The sequence below is a fragment of the Tenrec ecaudatus genome, chromosome 9, assembly GCF_050624435.1.
Source record: "Tenrec ecaudatus isolate mTenEca1 chromosome 9, mTenEca1.hap1, whole genome shotgun sequence".
Taxonomy (NCBI): Eukaryota; Metazoa; Chordata; class Mammalia; order Afrosoricida; family Tenrecidae; genus Tenrec; species Tenrec ecaudatus.
Genome location: NC_134538.1, coordinates 137,601,223 through 137,607,699, shown reverse-complemented (window position 1 = coordinate 137,607,699; position 6,477 = coordinate 137,601,223).

Sequence of the window (6,477 nt, the reverse complement as noted above, 5' to 3'; positions counted from 1 at the left end):
ACACCTTAGTCCTCAAAGTGACAGCTTTGCTCTTCAACATTTTAAAGAGGTCTTGTCCAGCAGATTTTCCAACCCAACACAACATTTGATCTCTTGACTGCTGCTTTCGTTGAGCATCGATTGCGGATCCCAGAAAAATTAAATGCTTGACAACTGCAATCATTTCATCATTTATCATGATATTGTTTAATTGGTTCAGTTATGAGAAGTTTTGATTCTCGACATAGAAGTAAAATCCTTCAGGCTGTATTATTTGGTCTTCATCAAGGATATTTCAAGTCTTCTTCCCCTTCAGGAAGCATGCCTGTGTCAGCTGTATGTCAAAGGCTGTTAATGGCATAATCTGATGCCACATTTTTCTATGTAGTTTGTTATCGTTCATACAGTCTAATACATTTCCAAAGTCAATAAAACACAACTAAACACCTTTCTGGTATTCTCTGCTTTCAGCCAAGATTCAACAATGCAATCCTTTGTTCCATGTGGTTTTATGAATATGTCTAATATTTCTAGTAGCTCTCTTTCAATGTACTGCTACAATCTTTTCGAATTATCTTCAGCAAAATCTTTCCTCCCTGAGATATTGTGATATTAAGGTTTTATGCCAACGTGACTAGACCAGGATTCATAGTGCTTTGGCATTAACACCTAGTTATCCCACAGAACTTGACCTTACACAATCTAATTACAGTCAATCAGGCATAAGGATAAGTTGGAATGCCACGTCCTTACTCAGGTCACAGTCCTGCTGCACTTGATTGCCTCAGCTATGACCTCATTCCTATATTAGTGGATTCTGTGGGAAACCCTGTTTGCTTTTCTGCTGGACCTGAAATCCTGGATCTGGATCATTGACCTTGGGTTTTTTTTGGACCTGAACCAACAGCTTTCTATGTTGCTTGTTAACTTTGTATATATATGTCATTTGTTTTGCTTCTCTAGAGAACCCAGCCTAAGATATGTTATAATCTTCTTCTTTAATAATTTCCTTATTCTATTAGGTCACCTTTCTTTGGAATGGGCATAAATACAGATACCTTCCAGTAGGTTGGGGAAAAGTAGCTATTTTTTAAAAATGTCTTGGCATAGACTAGTGAATGTGTTTAACACTGCATGAGTTTTGTGAAACATTTCAATTCCTAATCTGTCCATTCTTGGAGCCTGGTTTTTTACTGATGTCTTCAGGGAGGCTCAGATGTCTTTCTTCAGTTCGATTGGTTCTTAATCTTATGCTATCACTTGAAACGGTTGGATGTTGACCAATTCCATTTAGTACGGTGACTCTGCATGCCTTCCACATTCTGCTGGGGCTTCCTGTACTGGTCAATATTTTGCTTATAGAAATTCTTTAGTTTTGCAACTTAAGGCTTGAATTTTTTTTCCCTCACTTCTTCCAGCTTGATAAATTCCAAGCAAGTTCTTCCCTATGGTTTTCTAGCTCCAAACTTTTGTACATCTCATGATAATATTTTAATGCAATCAGAAATCTTTATTAAACATCAGACTATTAAGCTACTGTTACTGTACACTAAGTATTTACACTTTTGACCGTGGTGCTTCCATCTTTGTCATCCCTCACTGAAGAATCCTGTCATCTTTGACATTCACCAGGTCAAAATGACAGTTTTTGCCATTCCCAAGGGACTCGATTCTGTTCCTTATAAATATCCACAGACTTCTGAAAGAGCAAGAACAGGGTGGATGGGCTAGCATTTCGCAGTGAAGTTCTTACAGGCTCGCCACGTTCCCCCTGAGGGATGAGTCGGCGCGTTGTTTCCAAGGGGAAAGGTCCTCCGCACAGACCTGTTCCTAGTGATACAGTGTTCCATCTTCTTAAAATCTTTTCCTATTAAACTCCCACGATTCTCCTGAGTTCTTAAAACAAGACAAGTCATCAGATTAGCCTTCTGAAATAAAAAAACAAAAACAAAAACCAGTCACCATTCCTGAGCTGACCTCTCCACCTTGAGTTTAAGAGGCAGTGATTCCCCTTGGGAAGCCCCGTTCCCAGTGGACTGTTTGGGCTTGTTTGTTTGAAGACACCCCAACCAAACGAATCCCAAGGGAGCACTCAGAAACCTTGTCTGCAGCCATGCACTGGACTAGACCCCACGCTGAGACTAGTTTGGTTTGGAATAAAGCTGTGTGTGCCTCAACTGGAACCCTAGAAGAAATACATTTTGACTAGGAATTTTTACACTAGTAGGAGGCAAAAATAAAATGAGTTTTAAAAAACTTGGAATTTCTTATTATGGCTATAAAACAAGTCAGCCCAGAATTCATGATTTTCACTACCCACTTATTTTTTCTGTGATTTTGGAATGAGGAGGGGGCACACAGTAGGAGCAGCTGTTTCTGCCTCATGGAGTCTGAGGCTTCTACTGAATGGCTTGACGTCTGTGACTGAAATCATCTGCAGGCTCATTTGTTCGCATGCCTGGTGACTGAGGCTGGCTGGACTTAAAGAGCCAGCAAGCCGAAGGAAGTGCCTCAAGCATCTCACTCCATCTTTCTGTGGCCTCTCCAGGTAGTCCACCTTGACGTGAACCTTGAGAGAGAGCCCCAGGTGGAAGCAGTCTCATCTTTTCAGAAGGAGCCTTAGAAGTCACATGATGTGACTTCCGACTACACCCAGAGTATTAAAGCAATCCATTCAGGTTAACCCATTTTAAAATTGAGAACTATATTCCAGTTTGGGTGTAAGAGTATCACTTTGTAGATATGGTTGAAACACACCACACCAGGCGATAAAAGACCATTTCCTGAAAGCATCACCATTTGAGCTGGGCATTGAAATGGGATGGTGCTTTGAACAGGCAGTGGTGGCCAGGGAGGGAAGTAGTGTATAGAACACTCTGGTTAGCGGAGGGCCTGGGAAGTGGGAGAGATGAGGCCGCAAACATTGATGGAGACCAAGTTGTGGTGGGACTTACATGCCACACTAAAGAGCTAGGGTTTTTATTGAGCTAGGAATGGAAGCTATTAAAGTAGTGCTTTTTGACCTGGGCTGGAATCAACGTGGTAGCTTTAAAAATACTAATTGCTGGACCCCTCTCCTAGTGATTTTCATTCATTCATTCCAGCAGGTGGCCTGAGCATTAGAATTTTTGGAAGCTTCCCAGCTGATTACAATTCTAGCCAAAGCTAGTTGAGAAGCACTGCACAAAACTCTTGAGAAGATAAGTTATACCATCAGGAATCATTTCACTCTCTCTCTCGCTGGGAATCCTGAAAATGGTTTATAGCAGATCTGATTTCGTTTGTTTATAAAGCTGAACACATGAAGCCCCTTGGGGGTTGTTTCTAGAAGATGGTGTGGTGTCAATAATTCTGAATCCATCCAGATATAGGTTTCTTCATTGCCATTTGATATTATAATTTTGATATAATATTTAAGAGGTGGGGTGAGGGGAAGCCTACTGGTGAATTGAGTCTTTCTGAGCCAAAATTTCTTTCTTAGCTCTCATTCAAGTACCAGGGTCCTGATAGACCTGCCTTAGCCCAGAAGGCAAAGTACTACTCATGCTCAGGAGGTGACATGGAAGTTCGATATTGGAATCTCCTTCTATGCTTTTTTGTTTTGTTTTGGGTTTTTTTAATAAATCATTTTATTGGGGCTTGAACAACTCTTATCACAAACCATATATACATCAATTGACTAAAGCACCCTTAAATATTCGAATGACATCTGAACCCTCACCTTTTCAACCTGCCCGTTCATCCAGCTCTGCAATCTCATAATAGGTAGCCATTGTACTAAAGTGCTCACGTCAGAGTCACCTACTGCTTTCAAATGAACGTAGCCTTCCAAACCAACCGATTGCCTTCTAATCAATGCTGACTCCCTGTCACTCAAAGGGACAGAGCACAACTGCCCCTGCGGGGTTCCAAGACTGTAACTCTTTAAGGGAGCTGCTGATGTTTTTAGCCCAAAGTGGAACTGTTATGTCACCAAGCCCTTTGGTATTCAAAGAAATACTTCTTGAGACCCATTTCTGGTTCTGAAAGGATAATTATTTTATAGATCGAGTTAAAATTTCTATCAGATACCATTTCACCCCCATTTCACTTTACTCACAAAGTTCTCAACATCATATCAAGCAAGGCACCTCAGATCGTTGAGCCCCTTCTCGTTGCCAAGATCCTGAATTTGGTGCTATTTTTCTGGCCCCGGCAGCATATCTCACACACTCTTGCAGACTCCCGTGCTCTCGGAAGTCATTCTGTCTCAGCAGGCCATCCAGGCATCCAACCCATCCCGCCGCACCTGCCCATAGGCTTCCTCCTGTTTTCTACGGTGGCTTCACTGTGCAAGTCCTGCTCATGAACCTGGTGCAGAGCTTATCAAGAGACCAGATCCCAACCAGGAGTCCTCAGACCCAGTGCTGGCATGGTACTAATTACTATGGCAGCATAGTTGTTCTATCATGAGCATACCACCGTGTCTCTTTCTTATAAAGTGAGGTGCTCATGCGGGAAGAGAAGGAAGGGGAGCAGCATAGGTAAAGCAAACCCATCTAGTAACCATTTTTTTCTGTCTTTGCTTTTCAGGCCTGTTCCACAGAGGCTTATTTAAAGCCTCATCTCTAATTGCCACCAATATTCATCTGATCAGATTTACTGACACAATAACTGGAAAAGAAAAGGAAGTAAGTTAAAGATAAAGGATAGGATGTCGGGGAATTGCTCTATTGTATTGGCTAATCTCACTGACGTGCGAGATTGTGTCCTGCATGTGAACTATGGGAATTTTCAGCGACTCCAAATTCAGATTAATTAAAAGTGCATATTCCATGAAATTGGTGTCACATGCTAATGAAGGTTCATGACACATTGATCCTGCCAAAATAGCCACTTCATTTCCCAACGCACCATAAACACTTTTACCTCCTTGACCAATAAAAGTCCTTCTCCCCTCTTTTCTCTGATTGTTTCATGTTCTGCTTCATCTTCACTACTTCCCTGAGTCTTATTCTATTTTATGTGAATGTATGTATGTGTAAGTTTGTGTGTATGTATATAGATAGATAGACTTCTTTTCCCAACTGTTTAAGTCCAGAATAACCTCTTCTTCCTTTGAATTGCTAGAGGACAATCATCCATTCCACTTGTTTTATACTGACCCTATGTTGCCATTTGTTTTTATTTATCTCTTGATAAATATATTCTGCCTTTCCAATTAGATCCTAAACTTATTATCAAGGGTCTTGCTTGGCCCTGTTCTGCCCACAGCATCTGGCTTAGTGCCTAGCACATAATCATCATAAAAAAATGCTCCCTGGTGGTAATAACATATAATTCCACAAGAATCACTTAGATATTATTGACTGCATAATAGTTGAGGTTTTGTTTTTGCCCCCTACCTCTCATTTGGCAACAGCCGCACATCTTCATTCATAATGAAATCGACCTTGTACCTTGAGTCCTAGCTAATGGCTGGCCAGAAGCTGAGTCTGGTGAACCTTTTCTCTGAATATAAAAAAGGTTTTTAGTAACTGTGGAGATATTTGATACTAATTAGCTAGTATATCCCATAATATTTTCACTTATTTATTTAGTCCTGTGAGTTTTAAATGTCGCCAAGTTCTTTATTGTGTACCTGGCACTATGTTAGCCAGTAAGTAAAAGGGAACTGAAATGTAATGCAATGGCATTCTCACTGTGTGTAGCTTTCCTGGTTTGGGTCTATAGTTCTGCCACACTGGTTTGCTGGGTGACAATCTTGCAAGGTATCGGCCCATCTACTATGAAACTAGGGTGTATAAAATCTTCCAGTGGGATCAAGTGTCCCTGCAGTCACCATGCATATTAAATGATTGTGGTCTGCCAAGGTATTGGTCAGTTTTTCCATCCTGCTAGGCTTACCAGGACCAATCACACAAAGGATTGTAACTACTGTTACCGACCCAGGTCTCCCTTAGGGAGGCTCAAGAACAAAGACAGAGCTTGGGTCAAAGTGAAAGGGGGAAAGCATTACTTTGTATTAATCAAGTAAGGAGCAAGCCAAGACTAAAGTCATTATGCCAAGGTACTGGGGATACCCATTTTACATGTGTATACAGGAAGTAAATTGAGGTGATTAGGAATATGTAATAAATTTTCAAGGAAGAGTCAAGAATATGCATTAAGGTAGAATTTTGATTCTTCATAGGAAATGACTTATCATATGCCTCCCTTTCTAATGTCATCCAAGTTGCTCTGGTAATGTCTTTCTGGGGACCTTTTTTAAATCAAAGTACATTCATTCCCAAGTGACCTAAAGGTTGTGACTGTCCTTTCTGTGCATGTTCAGAAGGCCAGATCTGATCACAATTGATGCTCCTTTTTCTGGTGGATATTACCAGGAAATGGCTCAAAAGAGGTCATTAGAAAGGAAAGTCCAAGTTAATGATGGTCAGTGGCTGATTTAAATACATATATAATTTCAACATCCTGTGAGAGATAGCTGTTATATCCTAAAGGTAGATTCCTTGAGCA